The following is a 25931-nucleotide window of genomic DNA, read 5'->3' on the forward strand; positions in this document are numbered from 1 at the left end:
TTTTTTTTTTTTTTAAATCAGGAAACTGGAAAATATCCCTTGGGAAACTGGATTTTATTTCAAGCATGTACATACTTGAATATTCCTCATACAAACAGAACAATGTTGGTGTTTTCCTAGGACCTAGAATAATTTGGCACTGTGGCAAATGTTGAGGGTGTTGCTAGATTTGGGGAGTTTCCCTTTTAGCTCAACGGCTAATTAGTATAAAACAATGGAATCAGAATGGGAGGCATTAGCAAAACTGCATTTGAATGGTCACAGCTCAGTTTTTGTTTTAAGTTTAATTTCATCTCTCAGATATTCTTGGTAAAGTTGTGTCAACTGTTTTTGAGATTTGGGTCAACTCTGACCAAAAAAAAAAAAAAAAAAAAGTAGAATGAGCCAGACAAACCTGAGTTCCAATCTCAGCTCTTCCATTTACTCGCCTGTGACCCTGGTGAGAAATTGGAAGTCTCAGCCTGCCAATCTCTGAAGTGGGGATAACAGTGGTTATTTCTGGTGGGTTGTGTGAAAATTAAGTGTGTGGTGGGAACTCAGAGTAAATTCCATTCCCTGTTCCTCCTCTCATTTACTGTCCTGCCATTTTGTGGAGGGTACTGATGTCCTGCGTTAACCGACAGGAGACACTCCAGTGGTGGGAATGTCTGGTGGAGTGGGAGGCCGAGCTGCTGGACACCCTCACGTGGCAGCCTACAGACAACTCGCTTTCTGGGTTGCATGTCAGAGCAGGTGGAGTGTGTCTCAGGCAACGTCAACTGGATAAATCCGGACCCTGGTGAGGACCTCGCGCCTCAGCTTAAGTGAGAGTGGAGGCCACTGAGCCATTGCTGGCTCTGTGATGAGTCCACCAGTGAGAGACTGTTGGAGCAGCTGGTGGTGTGTAGGGGGCTTCCAGGGCTCCGTTTCCCAAACGTGGACTGCACAAATCCCCTTTACAGGGATTTGTCCCTGAAAGCACAGAGCTTGTGTCACCACTCTTACTGAGGTTACTGCGAGCACTTCCGTAGCTGTTTGTAGGGTGACAAGATGAAGGAAAGGTTTAGGCTTCCAAGAGTGGCAAACTGTGGGAAGGTAAATATACGGGGGGGGGGGGCGGCTAATGGAAGAAGGTTTGTTTGTGCAGGTCCATCTCGGTGCCAACTTTTTGTCTTCCTCCCAGCAGTAAAACTTCCCCAGGAGAGGGGATTTATGGCAGTCCTCATTTCTCAGAAGTTTCTGCTTTTATTCAGATAAGGAAAGCTCCTGGAAGGCTTCCTTCTGCATCTGTTGAATCTCAAATGCCTTTAGCTCAAAACAATCATGCTGAAGTGGCATGTTTTGAGCTGGTATCCTCTGAACCCTTTCGTTCACCCGTTTGACATTTTAAGACATGCCACTTATTAAACTCTGGGTTGGTGCTGCAGAGAGAGATTCAGGTAAGAAGTTGGGACATGAGCGATCTGTGAAGGGGGAGAAACATAGATTGGGACAAACAGAAAAGAACAAATCTAGGCACATTGCCCAAATCTTACCAAATCAGCATCTCTGTCCTGGAAATAGGTCTGTCCCGTTAAACAGTTGTGTCTCGTGTTGGGTGGCAGACTCGCGCTCTTCACGACCCTCCTGCTGTGATGGTGTGTCAGGCAGAGCTGACAACGTCGAGGGCATCTGCAGCTCGGAGCCACCGAGGGTTCAGTTCCAGACCACTGCAACACAGCAGGTATCACAAGACAGCGAGTCAAATGAATTGTTTGGCTTCCCAGTGTACACCAAAGTTATGTTCACATTCTACTGTGGTCTATTAAGTGTGCAACAGCATTATGTCTAAAATAGCAATGTGCATGCCTTAATTAAAAATACTTTATTGCTAAAAAAGGCTAACCATCCTCTGTGCTCCCAGTGAGTCATGATCACTGATCACAAGTCCCCATAACAAATACAGTAGTAAGGAGAAGGCTTGGAATATTGTGAGGATTAGCAAAATGTGACACAGAGACACGGAGTGAGCAAATGCTGTTGGAAAAATGGCACCAATCGACTTGCTCTCTGCAAGGTCACCACAGACCTTCCATTTGTAAAAACACAGTATCCTCGAAGCATAATAAAGCAAAGCGCAAAAAGACGTATGCCTGTGGTGATTTCCAGAGGCAGCGCGGCCTGGAAGAGCTATCCCAGGACCCCAAACCCCCACCCTGTCCCCAGCAGTGGTGGTGCAGGTGCTGCTCCCAGGGTCTTTGGAATGAAGACATGATGTCACCCAACTGTGTTGTTATTGCAGGGGTGTACTACTACGGAAACAAGTGGTATTCAGTTCTGATATCAGAAAAGCCTGTGATGCTTCAAAGCAAACCCACAGAGATGGACCCCTGGAGTGTCAGATTTGCTTCAGTGTCTCCAACCAGTCCTTGCCTGGCAGAACCACACTGCTTAGGAAACGTCCGGAAAAATAATGGGCTCCATAGGATGGAGGCCCCAGGGCCAAAAGCTTTATACTCTGGATGTGTGGGGCTGCGTCTTTGTACATGCTTTGAGGTTAGTGTGTTTTGTTTTCCTAAATCTCTTGGCTGTGTTGGCATACAGTTTGTAGACTGGAAATAGTACAGGGCTGAGCAGAATAAACAGTGTCCCTAATTCCCGTCCACTGTCAACCCAACCATAACCCCTTAGCTGGAGATTGGGGAAATGTTTTCTCAATCCCCCTTAGGAAGAAAAAGAAAAACAAAGAAAGGAAAGACAAAGCTTTCCTTATACCAAAACATTGTCTCCAAAGGGGCCTCTGGCGGCACATGACTTAGCGCCTCACACGCCCTGTCCTGCCAGTTCGTGGTGCCACCACCTGGCCACCAGCATCCTCCTGGTCTTGTCCCTGCCGCCCTCCTCCCATTCTCTGAGCTTCAGACTCCTCCGGTCCTGTCCTCAGACTTTGACCCCTCCTTCCTAAGGAACACTTTCCCAGTTCCAGAAGGATTCCCTTTCCTTAAACAAGTTCCCCTGACTGGTTTTCACATACACCACTTTCCTAAAAGACCTCTGTCCCATTCTTTTATAAACATTTAAGAACAGGTTTTGAGCGAAACTGATTTTAAATGCAATCACACTGTGGCCCCTCTTCATGGGGGTTGTGTTCCTTGTTCGTGGTGTAGGGCACAGGCCACCGATAGGTGCACTCAGGACCCTGTTGGAGACAGATCAGGAGTCCCACCAGACTGGTCTGCAGGCATGCTGCAGGGGACTTTTGCAGTCACGGGCCTCCACCAGAGAGACCAGGTTGGCTGTGGGTTAACAGCAAGAACTCAGTGAGGAAATAGGCCTGGCGCCGGTATTGCCCGGCAAAGTTGAGCTGCTAGTCTCATGCCCACTTCCCCGCTGAGCAGAACACCCGCCCTGCTCATCAGTCGGCCTTTATTCTTCCAGTCCTTCGTCACAAGGCCGAGAAGGGGAGTGTCACTGCTCTGTGAGGACTCTAAGTGAGGACTGGAGGCGGGATGCCCTGCTCCGGGCAGCACTTCCTTGTCACTGAGAGGACTGAGAGTCGCACAGTTATTACGATGCATAATAATCAGATCTTCCTACGGGGAAGACACTGCACTAAGTATCCCTGCAGTGGCTACAGCCCCCATCACCAACCCTGATTGTAAATTTTCTGTATTTTACTCATCATTCGCCACGATGCTGTTCTGGTTTGTCTATTTGCTGTGGATTGTCTCCCCAACGAGGAGAGAAGTCCCACAGAAGCAGGGACCTTGTCAAGCTTTCGCTGCTGTGTCCCGGTGCCTGGAACAGTGCCCGGCCCAGAGTAAGCACCCTTAGTCATTTTTGAGTGAGTGCTGTGTAGATGGGCCACTGGTCTGAGGTGACTGGGCTGGTCCACAGCAGAGGTGAGGTTCCAGCCCTGTCCTTTCTGCACAACCACACGGCTGCCTGTTGGTGTCCGTGGCTTTGCTCTTGAAAACTCCTCCCCAGTCCGAGAAAGTTTCAGGGCCAGAGTTTCTAAGAAAGCCCCAGTCCTGCTCAGAGAAGTCTCAGTCCTGCACCAGCAAGAGGCCAGCCAGGACTGATGATGCATGGCATGTTCCCCTGGGCCAGAAGGAAGTAACTGAGAGCAGAACAGCAGATGATGTCACAACCCAGGGCAACATGCTAAGCACATGTGCCACCGACACTGAGGGACAGGGGCCAGGCACCTCCTGCTGACAAAGTCGGAAAGACAGCTGAGCTTTCTCCTGCACAAACTGACATTGAAGCACAGGCAAGGACACATCCTGTCTGGGCGCCCAGCTTCGAAGGGAGCCTGCAGCCTTAGATCTCTGGTGACCACGGGCAGAGGGCAGTTTACCTTGGGCTCGCTGCTGCCTGGGGGTTGGGCCCAGAGGGACAGCAGAGGAGGGGCTGTTGGCTTCTCCTGGGGGAAAGGGTGGCTGACCTGGCTCCGGGACACCTGTGGGCATCCGAGGGCTGGTCTGCATTTGGGCAGGATGCCTCCCATCTGCCATAGAGTGAGCCACCTTGAAAAAGTAAAGACAGCTGGAAACTCTAGGTAAAAATCACTTCCCCAAATGTGGGAGATGAGACACTTGAAAGGAGAGGAGTGATGGAGAAAGAGGAAATGAGACCCTGCTCTCAGCCCCTCGTGTGGGAAGTTCAAGGAGCCTCAGGTCACCATTTTGAGACTCGCTGTGGTGGTGGCACTAACAGTAGGCACCCTGACTGTTTATGGTGTCCTTCCTGGCCTGCAGGTGCTGGCTACTGAGCTCCCGTCTGCAGTAGGACGCCTGCCTTAAGGACTGAGAGTCAGGCTTTTTGTGATCACCTGCTTGAGGTTTTGGCAGGCTGAGCTATGGCAGGAGTGCTTTCCAGAAATAGAAACTGCATCAGCAAGCCCAGGGCAGCAGCTAACCCACACCGGGCAGTCACTTGTGTTTTGTTAGGAGATAGACCCTGTGAATGCAGACACATCATAAGACAAAACACAAACCACACCACACCACAACCCAGGACACCCACGGGTAACAAAGAGTGGAATTTGCTGCCTATAAGAGTTCAAAGGAAGATGTTGGACTTTAGAAAATAGAGCATCTGTGATTCCAACACCAGGAACAAATGGTGCTTGGGGTGGGGGTGGACAGGGTGGCTCAGGGGAACTTATATCTAAGTGTAAGATCTGTACTAACAGGGCCAAAGGGTCCGAAAAGCAGAATTTACATCCTGGCTTCAGCACTCCAGGCTAGGTGGATTGCTGAGTCACTTACCATCTTAAAAATTAAGAGTGGCACTTTTTGCACCACCTGCTACCTGTCCTCTCCCTCCTACTACCTGCCCTATCAGCTCCCTGCCCTACCTGCTTACCTGGGTTTGGCCTTTCTTGCCTGGGTCGCAGCCTCCAACTGGTGTGACCTCAGGCAAACAAGCTCAGTTCTGGGCACCTTAGGGATAGGTGCCTTATAGTAGCAGCTCCTTTATGCTAAGAATGAATAAAATACATTTTCTCTGTGCTTTATAAGCATAAAACCATGCAAACGTTCCTTCTCGTTCTCTGCCTGATGTATATTTAGAGGTGAACTTCCACCAAAGGCACCTATGGCTCTGGAATTCAGATCCTCTGAGCTTTTCTTAGGGCAAGGTCATCCCTCAAATTGTAGCTGGGTCAGAATACCCCAGAGGGCTTTTTGAACACAGATGGCTGTACCCCACTCCCAGGTGTCTGCTTCAGTGGGTCACGTGGGGCCTAGAATTGCATTTCTTACAAGTTCCCTGGGGATGTTGATGCTGCTGGCTGTGACCCTACTTTGAAGTTCAGAAGTGTGGACATTCACCTAACAGAAGTCCCATCCCCTAGTTTCTCAGAATGTGACTGTGTTTTGAGATAAGTTCTTTAGAGAGGTATTCAGAGTTCCACTGGTAGTGGGACTTGAGAGATCCCAGATCCCTGATCCCAGAGCAGCCCCACCACCACCACTGGCTAAGTTACCATATCCCCCATCTCCCCCATCTCCCCAGCCACCACCCTCCACCGAGAAGTCACAGCCAGCCCCAGTCACCATCCCCACAACCATCAACACTGAGGCCCAGACCCAGCAGCCACCCGCCTCCCAATCCCACCACCCCTAACTTAATACCACCACATGAAGCCAGGCAGTAGGGACAGCAGCCCAGGGAGTGGAGGCTCAGGCAGCCTCACATTGATGATGCCTATTGATGGGGACAAGGTCATTGCAGTGAAGGTAAGCAAACAGTAAAATTGTTCAAGTAAGAAATAGGAACGACACCAAGGAAGATGTATCTGTACATCAGATTGCCATAAAGAAGAATAACCCCAGGAAGTACCTTCACAGTGCAGGAGAGAGACAGACTGGAGTTTGATGTTGAAGGAGAAAAGCTTGAGGAGGCAGCAAACATGACGGGCCCTGGTGGAGCTCCAGGGCAGGGTGATAAATATACAGCACACTGTAACAATTACAGATGCTATCCACATCACAGGGGTCCTCAAGCAATCACCAGAATAGTGACAATGAGGGGAAGAAGGAAGGGTCAAAGAGGCCGGGCCCAACAGCACCAGCCCAACCGCAGGCACAGTTCCCATCTCTCTCCGTGAGGACAGCCTATGGGCACTGACCCCAGGGTTCCAACACTCCTGAGCAGGAAGAAGGGATGGAGGGTGCTGACAACCAGGGTACAGGAGAACAAGGTAGACCACTGAGACAGAGGAGGTATCAGGTTACAGATCATTGTTTCGCATGGACCCGCCTGCCGAAGACAGCCCACAGAGGATGACAATGAAAAAGATAAGGAAAATCAAGGAGACAAGATCCAAGGTCAGCAGCCACCTCAGTGTCAGAACCACCACAACTTCAATTACTGATGAAGATGCCCAGAAAACCTTAAAGCACAAGTTGGCAAAGAGACAAAGGCAGTGGATCCACCAGCTAAGAATTTGTCCCCTCCCAAGACTGAGCAAGGGGGAGCTGAGTAAATGTACCATCTCTCCCATCCCCTGGCTTTATCATCCAGCAAGAGGAAATGAATATGAAATTCTAGCAATAAGAAATCAATAAAAGAGTGGTTTCCTCTCGATCTCTTACACTGTCCTGGTTAAATGGGATTTAACTCCTCTGGTGCTTGCTTTTTGTACATTGACCAGACAACTAGAATATCTGCATTATCTACATGGCATGGGGCTTTTTTTTTTTTTTTTTATTCTTATGTTAATCCCCATATATTACATCATTAGTTTTAGATGAAGTGTTCCATGATTCATTGTTTGTGCATAACACCCAGTGCTCCATGCAGAATGTGCCCTCCTCAATACCCACCACCAGGCTAACCCATCCTCCCACCCCCCTCCCCTCTAGAACCCTGTTTGTTTTAAAGAGTCCGTTGTCTCTCATGGTTCATCTAGCCCTCCGATTTCCCCCGCTTCATTCTTCCCCTCCCGCTACCTTCTTCTTCTTCTTCTTTTTCTTAACATATATGCATTATTTGTTTCAGAGATACAGATCTGAGATTCAACAGTCTTGCACAATTCACAGCGCTTACCAGAGCACATACCCTCCCCAGTGTCTATCACCCAGTCACCCCATCCCTCCCACCCCACCCCCCACTCCAGCAACCCTCAGTTTGTTTCCTACAATTAAGAATTCCTCATATCAGTGAGATCATATGATACATGTCTTTCTCTGTTTGACTTATTTCACTCAACATAATACCCTCCAGTTCCATCCACGTCATTGCAAATGGCAAGATCTCATTCCTTTTGATGGCTGCATATTATTCCATTGTATATATATACCACTTCTTCTTTATCCATTCATCTGTCGATGGACATCTTGGCTCTTTCCACAGTTTGGCCATTGTGGACATTGCTGCTATAAACATCGGGGTGCACGTACCCCTTCGGATCCCTACTTTTGTATCTTAGGGGTAAATACCCAGTAGTGCAATTGCTGGATCATATGGTAGCTCTATTTTCAACTTTTTGAGGAACTTCCATACAGTTTTCCAGAGTGGCTGCACCAGCTAGCATTCCCACCAACAGTGTAGGAGGGTTCCCCTTTCTCCGCATCCCCGCCAACATCTGTCATTTCCTGACTGGTTAATTTTAGCCATTCTGACTGGTGTGAGGTGGTATCTCATTGAGGTTTTGATTTGGATTTCCCTGATGCTGAGCGATATTGAGCACTTTTTCATGTGTCTGTTGGCCATTTGGATGTCTTCTTTGGAAAAATGTCTGTTCATGTCTTCTGCCCATTTCTTGATTGGATTCTTTGTTCTTTGGGTGTTGAGTTTGATGAGTTCTTTATAGATTTTGGATACTAACCCTTTATCTGATATGTCATTTGCAAATATATTCTCCCATTCTGTCGGTTGTCTTTTGGTTTTGTTGACTGTTTCCTTTGCTTTGCAAAAGCTTTTTATCTTGATGAAGTCCCAATAGTTCATTTTTGCCCTTGCTTCCCTTGCCTTTGGCAATGTTTCTAGGAAGAAGTTGCTTTGGCTGAGGTCAAAGAGGTTGCTGCCTGTGTTCTCCTTTAGGATTTGGATAGACTCCTGTCTCACATTGAGGTTTTTCAACCATTTGGAGTCTATTTTTGTGTGTGGTGTAAGGAAATGGTCCAGTTTCATTCTTCTGCATGTGGCTATCCAATTTTCCCAACACCATTTGTTGAAGAGACTGTCTTTGTTCCATTGGACATTCTTTCCTGCTTTGTCAAAGATGAGTTGACCATAGAGTTGAGGGTCCATTTCTGGGCTCTCTATTCTGTTCCATTGATCTATGTGTCTGTTTTTGTGCCAGTACCATACTGTCTTGATGATGACAGTTTTGTAATAGAGCTGGAAGTCTGGAATTGTGATGCCGCCGGCTTTGCTTTTCTTTTTCAACATTCCTCTGGCTATGCGGGGTCTTTTCTGGTTCCATACAAATTTTAGGATTATTTGTTCCATTCCTTTGAAAAAAGTGGATGGTATTTTGATGGGGATTGCATTGAAAGTGTAGATTGCTCTAGGTAGCATTGACATCTTCACAATATTTGTTCTTCCAATCCATGAGCATGGAACATTTTTCCATTTCTTTGTGTCTTCCTCAATTTCTTTCATGAGTATTTTATAGTTTTCTGAGTAAAGATCCTTTGTCTCTTTGGTTAGATTTATTCCTTGGTATCTTATGGTTTTGGGTGCAATTGTAAATGGGATCAACTCCTTAATTTCACTTTCTTCTGTCTTGTTGTTGGTGTATAGGAATGCCACTGACTTCTGTGCATTGATTTTATATCCTGCCACTTTACTGAATTCCTGTATGAGTTCTAGCATTTTTGGGGTGGAGTCTTTTGGGTTTTCCACATAAAGTATCATATCATCTGCAAAGAGTGAGAGTTTGACTTCTTCTTTGCCAATTTGGATGCCTTTGATTTCTTTTTGTTGTCTGACTGCTGTGGCTAGGACTTCCAATACTATGTTGAATAGGAGTGGTGATAGTGGACATCCCTGCCGCGTTCCTGACCTTAGGGGGAAAGCCCTCAGTTTTTCCCCATTGAGAATGATATTCGCTGTAGGTTTTTCATAGATGGCTTTTATGATATTGAGGTATGTACCCTCGATCCCTATACTCTGAAGAGTTTTGATTCAAGAAAAGATGCTGTACTTTGTCAAAAGCTTTTTCTGCATCTATTGAGAGGATCATATGATTCTTGTTCTTTCTTTGGTTAATGTATTGTATCACGTTGATTGATTTGTGGATGTTGAACCAACCTTGCAGCCCAGGGATAAATCCCACTTGGTCATGGTGAATAATCCCTTTAATGTACTGTTGGATCCTATTGGCTAGTATTTTGGTGAGAATTTTTGCATCCATGTTCATCAGGGATATTGGTCTGTAATTCTCCTTTTTGATGGGGTCTTTGTCTGGTTTGGGGATCAAGGTAATGCTGGCCTCATAAAATGAGTTTGGAAGTTTTCCTTCCATTTCTATTGTTTGGAACAGTTTCAGAAGAATAGGTATTAATTCTTCTTGAAATGTTTGGTAGAATTCCCCTGGGAAGCCACCTGGCCCTGGGCTTTTGTTTGTTGGGAGATTTTTGATGACTGCTTCAATTTCCTTAGTGGTTATAGGTCTGTTCAGGTTTTCTATTTCATCCTGGTTCAGTTTTGGTAGTTGATACATCTCTAGGAATGCATCCATCTCTTCCAGGTTATCTAATTTGCTGGCATAGAGTTGCTCATAATATGTTCTTACAATTGTTTGTATTTCTTTGGTGTTGGTTGTGATCTCTCCTCTTTCATTCATGATTTTGTTGATTTGGGTCATTTCTCTTTCCTTTTTGATAAGTCTGGCCAGGGGTTTATCAATCTTGTTAATTCTTTCAAAGAACCAGCTCCTAGTTTCGTTGATCTATTCTACTGTTCTTTTAGTTTCTATTTCATTGATTTCTGCTCTGATCTTTATTATTTCTCTTCTCCTGCTGGGTTTAGGCTTTATTTGCTATTCTTTCTCCAGCTCCTTTAGGGGTAGGGTTAGGTTATGTACTTGAGACCTTTCTTGTTTCTTGAGAAAGGCTTGTATTGCTATATACTTTCCTCTTAGGACTGCCTTTGCTGCATCCCAAAGATTTTGAATAGTTGTGTTTTCATTTTCATTGGTTTCCATGTATTTTTTTAATTCTTCTTTAATTTCCTGATTGACCCATTCATTCTTCAGTAGGATGCTCTTTAGCCTCCATGTATTTGAGTTCTTTCCAACTTTCCTCTTGGGATTGAGTTCTAGTTTCAAAGCGTTGTGGTCTGAAAATAGGCAGGGAATGATCCCAGTCTTTTGGTACCAGTTGAGACCAGATTTATGACCTAGGATGTGATCTATTCTGGAGAATGTTCCATGGGCACTAGAGAAGAATGTGTATTCTGTTGTGTTGGGGTGGCATGTTCTGAATATGTCTGTGAAGTCCATTTGGTCCAGTGTGTCATTTAAAGTCTTTATTTCCTTGTTGATCTTTTGCTTAGACGATCTGTCCATTTCAGTGAGGGGAGTGTTAAAGTCCCCCACTATTACTGTATTGTTGTCGATGTATTTCTTTGCTTTTGTTATTAATTGCCTTATATAATTGGCTGCTCCCATGTTAGGGGCATAGATATTTACAATTGTTAGATCTTCTTGTTGGATAGATCCTTTAAGTAGGATATAATGTCCTTCCTCATCTCTCTCTTTTTTTTAAGATTTTATTTATTTATTTGAGAGAGAGAATGAGAGAGAGAGAGAGAGAGAGAGAGCATGAGAAGGGGGAGGGTCAGAGGGAGAAGCAGACCCCCCGCTGAGCAGGGAGCCCGATGCAGGATTCGATCCTGGGACTCCAGGATCATGACCTGAGCCGAAGGCAGTCGCTTAACCAACTGAGCCACCCAGGCGCCCCCTTCCTCATCTCTTATTACAGTCTTTGTTTTAAAATCTAGTTTGTCTGATATAAGGATTGCCACCCCAGCTTTCTTTTGGTGTCCATTAGCATGGTAAATGGTTTTCCACCCCCTCACTTTCAATCTGGGGGTGTCTTTGGTTCTAAAATGAGTGTCTTGCAGACAGCATATCGATGGGTCTTGTTTTTTAATCCAGTCTGATAGCCTGTGTCTTTTGATTGGGGCATTTACCCATTTACATTCAGGGTAACTATTGAAAGATAGGAATTTAGTGCCATTGTATTGCCTGTAAGGTGACTGTTCCCGTATATTGTCTGTGTTCCTTTCTGGTCTATGTTGCTTTTAGGCTCTCTCTTTGCTTAGAGGACCCCTTTCAAGATTTCCTGTAGGGCTGGTTTTGTGTTTGCAAATTCCTTTAGTTTTTGTTTGTCCTGGAAGCTTTTTATCTCTCCTTCTGTTTTCAATGACAGCCTAGCTGGATATAGTATTCTTGGCTGCATATTTTTCTTATTTAGTGCTCTGAATATAGCCTGCCAGTCCTTTCTGGCCTGCCAGGTCTCTGTGGATAGGTCTGTTGCCAATCTAATGTTTCTGCCATTGTAGGTTACATATCTCTTCTCCCGAGCTGCTTTCAGGATTTTCTCTTTGTCGCTGAGACTCGTAAGTTTTACTATTAGATGTCGGGGTGTTGACCTATTTTTATTGATTTTGAGAGGGTTTCTCTGTGCTTCCTGGATTTTCATGCCTGTTTCCTTCCCCAAATTAGGGAAGTTCTCTGCTATAATTTGCTCCATTATACCTTCTGCCCCCCTCTCTCTCTTTCTTCTTCTTCTGGGATCCCAATTATTCTAATGTTGTTTCATCTTATGGTATCGCTTATCTCTCGAATTCTGCCCTCGTGATCCAGTAGTTGCTTATCTCTCTTTTTCTCAGCTTCTTTATTTTCCATCATTTCATATTCTATATTACTGTTTCTCTCTTCTGCCTCATTTATTCTAGCAGTTAGCGCCCCCATTTTTGATTGCACCTCATTAATAGCCTTTTTGATTTCTACTTGGTTCGATTTTAGTTCTTTTACTTCTCCAGAAAGGGTTTCTCTAATAACTTCCATATTTTTTTCAAGCCCAGCTAGTATCTTTAGAGTGATGATTCTGAACTCTAGATCTGACATCGTACTAATGTCCATATTGAGTAGGTCCCTGGCAGTCGGTACTACCTCTTGTTCTTTTTGTTGAGGTGATTTTTTCCATCTTGTCATTTTTTGCGGAGGAGAATAGATTAATGAGAGAACAAAATGCTAGCAGAGTAACAACGTTCCCAGAAAATATACTCTAAACAAATCAGAAAAGACCTGAAGCAGTGGGAAAAGAAAGGGAAAGAGAGAAAAAAGAGAAAGAAAAAAAAGAAAAAGGAAAAGATAAAGATAAAAACAGAAACAAACAAAACAAAACAACAACAACAACAAAAAAACATAATGTGATCAAATATGATGAGGCTGGTATATAGATCAGTGCCACACACTAGATTTGGGGTGTATTTTGGTCTTTTAGAAGAAAGTGCCTCCCAAAATTTTAAAGAAAGAAAAACTTATATATGTACAAAAATAAGGGTTGATATGATGAAGGGATGGAATATGACTGTAAAGATGGAAATTATAAAAAAATTTATAAAAGGAATTGATAAGAAGTTGTTTGAAAAAAGAAAGAAGCGGATTTAAAAAAAGAAAAAAAGAAAAAAAAAGGGAGAGGATGTGATCAGGCAGAGGAATAGAAAACACCATATACTAGAGATTTAGGGTATATTTTGATCTGTTAGAAGAAACTGTCTCAAAATTTTAAAGAGTGAACAAGTTATATATATAAGCCAAAAATATGGGTAACTACTATGAAGGGATAGAATATGACTCTACAAATGAAAAATAAAAATGTTTTTTTTAAAAAAAGGCATTGATAAGATGTTGGTTGAAAAAGGGAAAAAGACAAATTCAAAAAGAAAAGAAAAGAAAAAAGACAGTTAAAAAAAATTAACTTTGAAAGACTAAAGAATCATGGTAAAAAAGCCATGAATTCTATGTGCAGTATTCCCCTAGCGCTGGAGTTCTGCCGTTCTCATTGATCGGTAAACTTGGTCTTGGCTGGCTGTTCTCGCTGATCTTCTGGGGGAGGGGCCTGTTGCCGTGGTTTCCAAATGTCTCTGCCGGAGGCGGAATTGCCCCGCCCTTGCCCCCTCCCGGCTAAGTCATCTGCTCAGGTTTGCTCTCCGGGGCTTTTGTTCCCTGCGAGCTTTCCGTACAGCTTTGGAGGCGGAGCGTGAAAATGGCGGCCTCCCAATCTCTGCCCCGGAGGAGCCGAGAACTCGGGGCCCCGCTCCTCAGTGAGTCCCCAGAGAAAAGCAGTAAGTCACTCCTGTCTCCCCCGTCTCCAGCCGCACTCTGTGCTCACCCGGCCTGTGGCTGAGCATTTCTATCTCTGGCACCCGACCCCGGGTGGAGTCTCCAAACCCAGCAGATCCCTGCGGTGCACTCCCGCGCCACTCCTCCCGGGGGAGGAAGGTGAGTCTCCCCGGATCTGCCGCATGTTGGGTCCCTGCTGGAAGAGCAGTGGCCCGACTATGCCGTGGGTCACAGTTTATGGCAACTCCGAGCTGAGAGCCCGCGCCTGGGCTCCGCCTCTGCAGCCGGCTTCCCTGCTCCGTTACCTGGGAGCTCTGCCACACTCAGGCACTCCCGGTCTTTCTGCGACCCCGAGGGTCCTGAGACCACACTGTCCCGGAGGGTTCCACCCCCTGCTTAGCCAGCAGAGTGACGTCCCTTGGCGTAGCAGACTTTTAAAAGTTTTGATTTTGTGCTCTGCGGCTCTATCACTTGCCAGAAGCGGCCGACGGAGGCCCCTTCCCCGCCATCTATCCTCCCGAATATCGCCTTGGATTCACTTCTCCGCACGTCCTAACTTCCAGAAAGTGGTCGCTTTTCTGTTCAGAGAGTTGTTGCTATTCCTTTCTTCGATCTCCTGTTGGGTTTGTAGGTGTTCAGAATGGTTTGATCCCTATCCAGCTGAATTCCTGAGAGGAGACGAAATCCAGGTCTCCTGCTCCTCTGCCATCTTGCTCTGCCCCCGGCATGGGGCTTTTTAAATTTTTACCTAAAGATATCTCTTTTTGGTAATGACAAACATTTTTTTTTTGAAGCCTGGTTTTTCTCAATACATCTTTAAAGGTTTTTAAATTGTTTCATATCTGGTTAAGTTGAGAGTTTTAATAACCTCATTTTAAATTTGTAATAAAAGTTTACAACTTGATTTTTTCAAAAAAGTCAACAAACAGCAGGCACCTGTTAATGAAGATCTTAAATAATTGTCAAGAGAAAGAAAGAAAGAAGAAAAGAAAGAAAAAAGAAAGAAAGAAAGAAAGAAGAAAGAAAGAAGGAGAGAGAGAGAAAAGGAGAGACATAGGTGTACACAGAGAAGACCATGTGAGGGCACAGAGAGAGGACAGCCGTCTACAAGCCAAGGAGAGAGGCCTCAGGAGAAACTAATCCTGTGGATACCTTGATTTCTCCCTTCCAGCCTCCAGAAGTGTGAGGAAATTAGTTTTGGTTGTTTAGCCCTTCAGTCCATAGTTCTTTCTTATGGCAGCCTGAGCAGACGCATACACCTACCTTCAGCCCCTCAGAGGTGGGCAGACCATTTAAAACCCTTGTATTTCTCCCAGCACAAGGCTCAGTGCTGTATTATACTTTAGCATCAACATAAAAGTGTCAATGACAACTGTGACAGCAACAACTCATTCTTAGCATGTTTGATCAAATGTGCTGGTGTCAAAACAATACAGATTGAAGGCGGAGGCAGGAGAGCATCAACTGAGGGGTGGTCTGTGTCCTGGCCCAGTGCCCATGTGGGGGAGCTCACCTCTTTAGGGCTCGCATGTCTCAGTGTAAAATGAGGGTAATAAAGACACCGTTCTCAAAAGACTGTCCCTAAAATTTGCATAAGATAATGCAAGTTGAGAATTTAGCACAGTGCCCAGCATAGAATACAGACACAATAAGAGTTGGCTATGATTCTGGTTTTTTCTAACAATAATTCTGGTGGTAAAAAAGCACAGTCAGGTTAGGAATTTGCCTCAGCACACTGCAGAATGAAATTTGTGCTTAGAAAGATAAATCTAGCTACAAAGAGGCTTTGAAATTTGTTTGGAACATTTGCCTGCAGAGGAAGAGTGTTGGCAAAGGCCCATCTCCATCTTTTTCTCATCAATCCTGCAGATTATGTTGGTCCTCATTTTATAGTGATAAATGTTTGTTGGGAAATGTGAAACAATCACTGAAAAATTAGATGAGATAAAAAGCTACCTGGAGCTCATGAACTAAGGTTGTGATATTTTTATATATTTATTTCCTATCTTTCAAAAAATCTTTTTATAGGTATACTTATTTTGTATTGAATTTGTACCTGTACTTAGTCTAAGGCGTCAAACTGTTCTACAAGTTTCCATGCCTGGGATGGCCACCTTCTCCCAGTCTGTGCTCCATTTCTCCCTGATCTCCTTCAACTGATGCTTCCGCTCTTCCTCCTATGTCCAAATCACATACCTATGTTGCTACATCATGATTTTTCAGATCTAGACATCACTTACTGGTTTTCTTTATGAAGATGGGATTTAACTCCTCTGGTGCCATTACCAGAATGGCAGTGGTGAAGGGTTTTACTCAACACCCAACTTGCCAGATGCAACAGACTTTAATCTCTGACCACTCTGTCCCGGGATGCAGGACACGAAGGCAGCATACCCAGCATCTTTATCCAGCAGGAGCCCAGTGGCCACTTCTTTTGCCTCCTCACCCACTTGGGATGGGGATGGCTGCCATCAGAGAAGAGCCATGCCATGTGGGGTCACCTGGATACAGAGAAGCCACAGTCATGGTTTCCCCTCAATCTCTTACACTGTCCTGGTTATGTAGGCCCGAGGCTGGTGTGCCAGCTCACAGGCTCCCCACTTCTCATTTATCTTACTTCTTCATGGAAGCTGTATTATTAGAAGACAGACTCAGGTATTTTTCTCAGGCTGGCTTTGGGAAGCCCAGGCCTGATACTAACCTTTTACTCATACACACAATTTTCCTTGCCTGCAACACACACACACACACACACACACACAGGCACAGATGACCACACTTCCAACCTCTTCTCAGCATAGCTATATTGCAGTTTTGGTGAAGTCCCCATTCAGTGTTTATATTCTGTGACTATGTCACTATCATTGACATGAACCCTGTAGTAAACTAGAATTGCTTTTTGTCTTCTGTGTGAATTTTTGTTTTCCCTGGAGTTCATAATTGTTTTGGTTTTTTGTTTTTACTTTTCAAATACAAATCACTAATTTATTCTCAAAATCTTCTCCAGTAGTTTAAATTAAGATATTCATGTCAGATGCTCTTTTATTTTAACATACTTTATTTTTTTAGAGAAGTTTTAGGTTTGCAGCAAAATTGAGTGGAAAGTACAGAAAATTTCCCTATCTCCCTGTCCTCCCACTTGTCCCCACATCCTCCCCACTATCAAAATCCCCCACCAGAGTGATACATTTGTTATGATCAATGAACCTACATCAATACACTATTATCATCCAAAGTTCACAGTTTACATTAGGGTGCACTCTTGGTGTTGTACATTCTATGGGTTTTGATAAATGTATAATGACATCATTACAGTGTTATACAGACTAGTTTTACTGCCCTAAAAATGCTCTGTGCTCCACCTATTCATCTCTCTTTTGCACCTAACCCCTGGCAACCACCCATCTCTTTACTGTCTCCATAGTTCTGCCTTTTCCACAATGTCATATAATTGGAAACATATAGCATATAGCCTTTTCAGATTGGCTTCTTTCACTTAGTAATATACATTTAAGTTTGCTCCATATCTTTTAATAGCTTGATAGTTCATTTTTTATTATTGCTGAATAATATTCCATTGTGTGAATATACCACAGATTTTCCATCCATCTTAGATGCTCTATAGTTTCTTTCTCTTGAAGAAGTTTCCCCTAGAGCCTCTACTCCTCCATCGAGATAGAAGTCTAGATCTGGCCCATGGCTGCCATCCCAGCACCTTCACCTGGTGTTTGCCCTGGAAATACCCTTTCCTCCCCTGTGCTGGATTTTCTGCTTCTTAGATTCCATGTCTCCCTGTTCTCTGTTTCACTACCTCAATTCTGTGGAGTATAAACTATAATAGTTTCCTGTGAAAAGAAAGAAGGGAAGGAACATTTCTCAAATTTTGCACATTTGAAAATATTTATATTCCACATTCATACTTAATTGATTGGCTAAGTGTAGAATTCTGGGCTGGAAATTATTTACTTTCAGAATTGAGAAGGCATTGATTTACGTCTTCTAGTTTTCAGCGTGGCTGTGGAGAAGTTGATGCCTTGTGGCCCTTGGTTTTTTGTGTAAACCTTTATGGTTTCTTTCTAGGATGCATAGGGAATTTTGGTGTGGGCCTATTTTCATCCAGTGTGTTGGACTCTTGGAGGGCTCCTTCAATCTGAAAATCCCTGTTCTGTAGCATTTCTTAGCCAGATTAGCAATATATAGTCCACGAGTGTATGGGTTATGGTGCAGTTGGCTGGCTCCCCTGAGTTGCCCCCCTCCCTGCTGTGACCACCTCAGTCCTGGAGGAAGATGAGTCACTTCCTAGGGCACATCACAAACTATTAAAAATGCTGTGCTTGCAAGTGATTTTTCCACATATTTAAAGTAGTGATAGCTTAACAGGAGCTAAAAAAAACACCCCACAAACACCCAGGCTCCATTGACACTGAATTTTTGTGCTTAAAGAGAAATGCCCAGCCATTATTAGCTACTGAAAGATGAATGGGCTATTTAGGATTCCTCCCTGGGCTCACCCAGGTCAGTTCCCTCACACCCAGTTTAAGCGAGTGGCTCAGGGGTGAGCAGCTGCATTAGAAACAAGTGGCTGACCTGATAAGATTCTGTTACCTGATAGTTTGAATCCATCAGTCATCAGGCACTGAGGCTTCTTACACACAGAGTTTGCTTCAATTCAGGTCAGTCTCTGCCCCATCAATGATGTGGTCCTTTCTCCTCTAAAGAAAAGCTTTTGAGTGTTTGATGGCATAATAATGACTGCTGTTTACAGAGAGGTATGGCGCTGGGCTTTATGTATGTTGCATTTGTGACTCTGTGCCATGATGCTGGGCAGGTGTTATTATTTCCCTACTACAAGGAATGAACCAACATCACCAAAACCTGGCAGAGATCAGATTCACATCTGGGTCTTTTTCAGTCCAGGTACCCAGCTTTCTCCATTGGGCAACACTGCCCCTTGGTCAGATGCAAATGTCTATGCTGGTATACAAGAAAGATTATGGAAACCTGTGAGGTGACCCGTGTGAGGGAAGGATGATGGTGGATCTCTCCCCCAGGGAAGGGGAGCTATGTCCACCTCAGACCAAGTCATGAAGACAGAAATCTGCTCTGTAGGTAGCATGGAGCCAGTAAAAAGGGCACTGAGCCTGCACTCAGGGTCTGAATCAGAGTCCAGGCTCTGACATTCAGCTCCTCTGGAGCCTTAGGTTTTTCATCTAGAGATGGAGGATGGAAATGTGGCCTATTTAAGGTTATGGGACTCTGTGAGGACCAAGATGAAACAGTGTGTGTGCCAAGCATTTTTACTAACTGTGAAGCACTATATGATCACAACTGTTTGGTGTTGGCTTACACAGACGTGAGTGAGGACCAGCTGTCCATATGGGATTTGAGAAAAGGTGTGTCTTGGGGCCCAGTGTGGAAAGAGCTTCCTTCTTCGGTGAGTGTGGTGCCCCTTGTGCTCTGACCAGGATGGAGGGTAGGTCCTGGAGGAAAAGGGAGGGGCTGGGCCCATCTCCTCATCCACCTTTGTCCAGTTTCACTGCTGACAGAGGCATCTGTTTCTGTGTCCATTAAGTCTGTGCTTCCAGGGTCAGCAATGCCTTCCAGGTCTTATCAGCGATGAGTGACACTGGAGGACGGGCCGGACAGTGGAGGGCGAGCCTTTGAAAGAGCAGGATGGGAATGTTTGCAATAAGCCTTCCCAGTTGGAACTCTGAAATTTATTTGTTCTTGTTATTAATGGCAAATGCAGAATGACAAGCATGAGATGTGCTCCTGGGTATTTTTACACACACCCTTCCTGTTGCTAGCCCAGATAGGCTAGTTTGAGCTGCTGTGGATTGAGCCCGGAAAATGCTCATTGTCTTCCATGCTTTATAAGTGACGTCTCTATTTCGAGATGAGGAACCTGGGTCTAGAGGAGTGAAGTAGCATTGACAGTCAGGTGGGGGCCTTGTGGCGGGGCTGGGACCGGAGCCTGGCATGGGAAGTGGGGGTTTGCTACAAGCTGGGGCTCCTTGTTTGCCTCCTGCTTACATGTCAGATGTGGGGTCCACACTGTGCTGGGTTGAACAGCATCTCCCAACATTCATGTTCCCCCAGAACCTCAGAATGTGACCCAGGAAGGTGACATCTTATAGAGTCATTACAGGTGAAGTTAGTTAAGGAGGGGTCCTACTAGAGTCGGGTGGGCCTTCTTCCTCACAGGAGGGGAAGAGACGCAGAGACAGACACACACAGGGAAGAAGGCCATGTAATGATTCAGCAGAGACTGAGTGACACCACCTGGGGCTCCCAGAAGCTGGCAGAGGCAAGGAAGGACCCTCCCGTGGAGCCTCTGGAGGAAGCGTGGCCCTGCCAACACCTTGATTTTGGACTTGTGTCCTCCAGGACTCTGAGAGGACCCATTTCTGTTGCTTTAAACCATTTACGTTTGTGGGAATTTCTCATGGGCCCCCTAGAAAGGAATACACACACTCAGCACTGTTTGGACATGAGCTGGTCAGAGTGCAGGCTTGTTGGTTTACATCAGATGAAAGCTTTCCTTCCCTGCAACACCTGCTTTGGGGCCTGGCCCACGGTTTATATTACACATGGTTGCCCATCCCTGGCTGCCTTTCCTACTTAGCTGGGGAGGTCATGAGTCCCATCCAAAAGTGCTCCTTCCCCAGAAGGGAGGGAACTTCCTGGACCCTGGGTCACCAGAGGCTCAGAGCACTACCCAGGTTTTCCTCCCATGGCCTTGGAGAGGCAGATCCATGGAGGAGCCCAGCCAAGTGGCTCTCTCAGATGTGGGCACCATTCAGGATAGAGACAGTGAGGAGAGTCTAGCAAAGGAAAGCTTGTGCTGGGGAGCCCCATCTCTGAAGGACCCAGGTCTGCTGGGGTCTCACACTACCCATCCCAGGTTGGGTTGGAGTCCTGTCACCAGCATCCGTGATTTAAAATCTGAGGACAACTCAAGGCATGGAAGGGTTTACACCAGGCTTGTCAGTCAGCTAGAGACCCCAAATCCATCCTGAGCAGGCATTCCAGAACAGCCCCAGTCTGGCTTCTCTGATGTAGCCTCCTGACTATGGATGCAGGGAGAACCCCATGGAAGCTCAGTGCCTTCCCCACCCAGAGTGTGGATGATGACCGTGTTGGAGAAGGTGCTGTCTGACAAGTTTCTCCACTTGAAGTCACCATGTTTCATTTTCATGGAGTCCAGCTTGCCCTCAGCAGGGAAAAGGGAACTAAGCTTCGCTACCTGGAGGGGAAATGTCTACACTCTAGAGGCTGCTTTTAGGCAGTAGGCTTGAGCAATGGGAACCTGAGTGAGGTAGAAGGGTCCACAGTGACCCCCAGGCTGATGAAACAGGCTCATTAGGAGACCCACCTCAAAATAGCCATAGGCCCTAGCTGACCAACAGGCTGCTTCCACTCAGGCACAGGTACCAGAAATTACATCTGTTCCCATACCTCCTCACCTCCCCTCCTGCACTAGGCACCCCCCCCCTGCCTTCTGGCAGACAGTCTCTCCTCTGCTGTCCTGCCCACAGCTCCCTTTCAGTGTATTCGATAAACTTCTAGCTCCTTTGTTCTGCCTTAAGTGGATTCTGTCACCGCCTGCTCCACTAGTCTCCACCTGAGATGGGGTCACCCCACACCCACTTATTAGTCTGTCCTCCTCCTTCGACTGTGCTGGCCCCCACCCCATCTCTGCTTGTTATTTTACCCTCAGCACTTAGCTCAGGGACTGCTGCTGCATATTTGGGGTTTTCCCTGTGTCTCCCCACAAGGGTGCCAGCTCCAGGGTAGGGCAGTGGGGTGGGAGCAGTGGGGGAGGCACTCCTCCGAGCCTGTCCTTGCCAGTTGTAGGCTATGCCTGGGACCTGGGGCAATCTCTAAAGTGTTTCTGAAAAGCCAGGAGGGGGAGACCTTGAATTTAGGAGTGCCAGGAGTGACAAAGTGACAAAGTGCTGGGAACCCAGGGGCTATCTGACCATTTTGAAATATGTATGTATGTATGTATGTATGTATGTATGTATGTATGTTATTATTTTTTTTTTTAGAGAGAGAGAGTGAGCACACAGGAGCCTGAGCAGGGGAGGAGCAGGGGGAGAGGGGGAGAGAATCCCAAGCAGACTCCGCGCTGAGTGACAGCCTGACACAGGGCTCCATCTCAGGACCCTGAGATCATGACCTGAGCTGAAACCAAGAGCCTGACCCTTAACCTACTGAGCCACCCAGGCACCCCACTGACCATTTTTTTAAAAGGTTATTTTCATTTAGGACAAAGCTGACCTAGTACTATTTCTCATAATATACTGAATCCCCTCAAAGGAAATACTTCCTTCTTTCCCTCCTGTCCCTCCCTCTTCCTCCCCTTCCCTCACCTCTCCTTCTCCTCTTCCCCTCCCTTGCTCCCCCTTTCTCCTCCAGGTCCCTCGCTTCACTTCTCCTTCTCCCTCTTCCTCCCCCTCCCTCCCTCCCTCCCAGAGCCCCCCTTCCCTGTTCCTTCTTCCCTCCTTGTCCCCCCTCTTTCCCCCTCCCCCCTCCCTCCCCCACCTCCCTCTCTCCCCTCTTTTTCCTCTCTCTCTCCCTCCCTCCCTCCTTCCCTGCTGCCTCTCTTTCCTCTACTCAATATTCCTTGCTCACCCACCCTGTGCCTCCCCCACCATGTGCCATGTTGGAGCCTGGGCAGTGTGAGATCAAATTCCCTGCCCTCTTGTAACCCTCCTCCTGGAAGTCTGCTCTGAGATCCCAGCTTTCTCCTTTCAACTTTCTCTCATTGCCCACATGAAATTAGCGTTATTTCTTAGTGGATGGTTATTTTCAGACCTTCCCTTCATGAGGCCTTGCAGTAGCCCAGAGATAGACCCTAAAGCTACCAAAGACCAGGCAAAGAACGGGCTGCTTGGAGAGGCAGCCTCGGTTACAGGAAAACCGACCTGCCAAGCCTTGAAGTGCCCAAGCAGTCCTGGGCGATGGTGGCTCACTGCTTGATGCAGAGTGGCCTCCTTGTCCTTGGTTGTGGAATAGGGAGGCCACATAGTCTCAAGGCAGAAAGGGCCCATTGAACTTGTCCAGACTCCATGGCAGAAGCCTGGCACGGGGACTGCTCAAGGCCTGATTTGGGGCCCATGCGGGGATGATGGAGCTTGCTTGGATGCTCCTGAAAGCTGATTGACCATTAAACCTTCAGGATTCTCCTGAGCCACGTATTATACATGGCTGTTATTAAAAAGTAAATTATAAAACATCCAATGAAATAAACCATATTAAAACGAAGGTAATAGCTATCCAAAAATCATCATTTCTAACTATTTTACAATTCCATTATTGATGTGCTTCAGGTGAATTTCATCCACTGTGTCTGTCTGGTGGGAATAAGATGAGACGGCAGCTTCCTTGTGTTTCTTGCCTACCCTGCATTCAGACTCCACACCCATAGCCTGAAACTGGCCACAGTGGGAGTATTTACATCATGGAAGTCAGCAAACACTACAAATCAGGACGTTTTTGTGTTCTGGAGAGCTGTTTTTTTCACATTTACCAGCACCACTGGCTCTACCCTAGAACTGCATCAGAATTTCTGTGACTGGGCCTGAAATTTTGTGCTTTTGAAAATTTTCCCAGAGGATGCTGGCATGGCCAGACGAGCTGAGTTTGCAGAGTGGATTTGGAAAATGCTGACCGTCTATCCTTGCAGAGCTGGGATTTCTGCCAATTGACGTTCAGTTGGTGCTTGAATGCTTCCAAAGATAGGGAACTCACTACTGCAAAGCAGCCATTGGGAGACACTGAAAGCCCATTCACTCATGAGGTGCTGGAATCCTCTTGTTGGCATCTCTGCTTAATTCCACCACAGACAGATCTCTCTCTGCCCCTGAGTAAGTCCTGTCCTGGGATGGCAGTTCTTCATTATAGTGAACAGGACACTGTTCCAGTGCAGGTGCACCCGTCAATCCTAATTGTCCCCATTCCATGGGGTATTCATGCAGGGCTCATCTCTCCCCAGAAAAGAGCCCTCTGAATACTGAGAGAGACATCTAGCCTTACTGCCTTCCCTCACGTACATTTTCTTTTCTCCAAGCCACACGTTCCTGCTCTCCAAGCCCTTCTCCCATGTATTGCTAAATTCCTGTTGAACATTATCTAGTTGGCTTGGCCAATCTTTCTAGTTCATTGAGACCTATATGGTACTGATTCTGTCAACCAACCTATTACCTCTTATTTCTAGTTACAGCTAATCACCTCATCTAAACAGAGATAAAAGTGTTTTATGGAGTGAGACCTCTAAATAGCAACCTTTCTTGAGACATTTGGGGTGGTATTTGATTAGCAAATGTTCAGACACATAATTATTGCTGAAAGCAATGCTCCTCTGCCAAAAGTAGTCTCCATTTTTGCAGAGAACAAAATTTAGCAAGAAACAAATACACTGGCTAAAATGTCCCTGACTGACTATCAATCCAGATTGAAACCCTGAAGAACAATTCCTTAAGGAGGATTTTTAATCATCCCCAATTCCGTGCTGTGTTTCTCTCACTTTGATTCCTCTAAACACATCTGATTTGTATTTCTGAGATGCATTTTCCATGCATCTTGGTAAAGTTAGACTTCAGATTTCGTACCTCTTCCCCAGTACAAATTCCCCTTTGATCCATAGCTATTCTACTTGGCATGCCTTGCTACTGCACATAGTAATTGTCAGAAATTCGAAGAACACATTGTTGAGGGGAAACTGATGGTTGTGTAATATCCTGAAACCCTTAAGACTGTGAAGATGGACTGAAGTGACATTCATGGAAGTCCACAAAATCTTTCTCTGCAGATGGGGACCATTCTCTGACCAGGTGACTGAGGTGTGGCCAGAACAAGCCAGGCATTGTGCCTTTATGTCTGCCTCCTCATGCCCTTTTGAATGTCCTTGATGGGTTAGAAGGATGTCCCAGGTTACAAAAAGAAACCTTCTAAACACACTAAGTCAGAAACACTATCTGAGGTTAGTGTTTGTTGTGTCTGGCCCACTGTGACAATTAGAAGCTTTGAGTTCTTTCAAAGGTTCACTCTCCTCTTGGGGTGTGCTGTGGCTGGTCACCCTGGGAGGTGGGGTATTGAATGCCTATCCCTTTACCCTGCTACCCCTGAGACACATTTCAGTTCAGACCCTCCAGGACAGAGGAGGGAGGGTGAGACTGCGTAGTAGGTGCTGTGGGGATGGCAGGGAAGTATTCACTTGCTTTGTGCTGTTGTGATCAGGATGAGGCCCTTTCAGATCTTGGCAGGACTTCATAGTGGACTCTGTTGGTGATTCCTCCTGGGTCATGCTCACTGGGGCTTCTCATCTCCTATCCCTGATTAGGGTCATGTACTCCCAGGTACTTGCTCCCAACAGACAACCCCATCCCATGTGGACTCACTGGGATCCTACATCCCCATAGCTCCTGTGGTTCAGGTCCCCTCCTTAGACATAACTGTACCAAGCTCATACAACCCTAAACCTGAAACTGGCAAAATCTTCCCTTTTAGGAGGAAAGAATTTTTTGACCTTAGCTCGTTGACTAAAAAGGCCTTGAGTTACTAGGAAGTGGGCTGTGGGTGCAGTGTTTAGGGAGAGGACAAACCAATGTTTGCTGTTTTCTTTTAAAGATTTTATTTATTTATTTCAGAGAGACAGAGAGAGAGAGCATGAGCAGGGGGAGGGAGAGAGGGAGAAGCAGACTCCCTGTTGAGCTGGGAGCCCGATGTAGGGCTCAATCCCAGGATCCTGAGATCAGGACCTGAGCTGAACACAGACGCTTAACCAAATGAGCCACCCAGGCACCTCCAATGTTTGCCGCTTGTTGGAAAGTGTGTGTAAATGTGATGCTTCTTGGAATAAATTCATATGTTGTCATTTCGTTCCATTCGCTTTTCCTCCTCTTCTTCTGAGCTAATAGATTCAACAAAGAAGCATTTGTTCATTTATTAAAAAGAATACCTTTGTGCCTCTAATATGCATTCTGGGCATGGGGGACTCATCACAAAACATTAAACAACTCCGTCTTTGTACTGTTTACAATGGTTTTCCTGAGAGTTGATATTTGAAAGGAGGTTGTAGTCAGCTCCAAGGCTATGTCTGATGTCTTCATCAAAATTTTTATCACTTCTCTTACTTAATCTATGTCCTTTCTAC

At 45.8% G+C, this 25931-nt stretch overlaps 1 pseudogene; it reads left to right on the forward strand.

Annotated features, from left to right (window-relative positions):
• Positions 1 to 720: 720 nt before the first annotated feature.
• Positions 721 to 6952, forward strand: LOC123852055 (Y-box-binding protein 1-like; annotated as a pseudogene).
• The last annotated feature ends 18979 nt before the right edge of the window (positions 6953 to 25931 follow it).

Source organism: Mirounga angustirostris, unplaced genomic scaffold, assembly GCF_029215605.1.
Source record: "Mirounga angustirostris isolate CCGP_5_RB_7025 unplaced genomic scaffold, mMirAng1.0.hap1 SCAF_10, whole genome shotgun sequence".
In the NCBI taxonomy this organism is placed as follows: Eukaryota; Metazoa; Chordata; class Mammalia; order Carnivora; family Phocidae; genus Mirounga; species Mirounga angustirostris.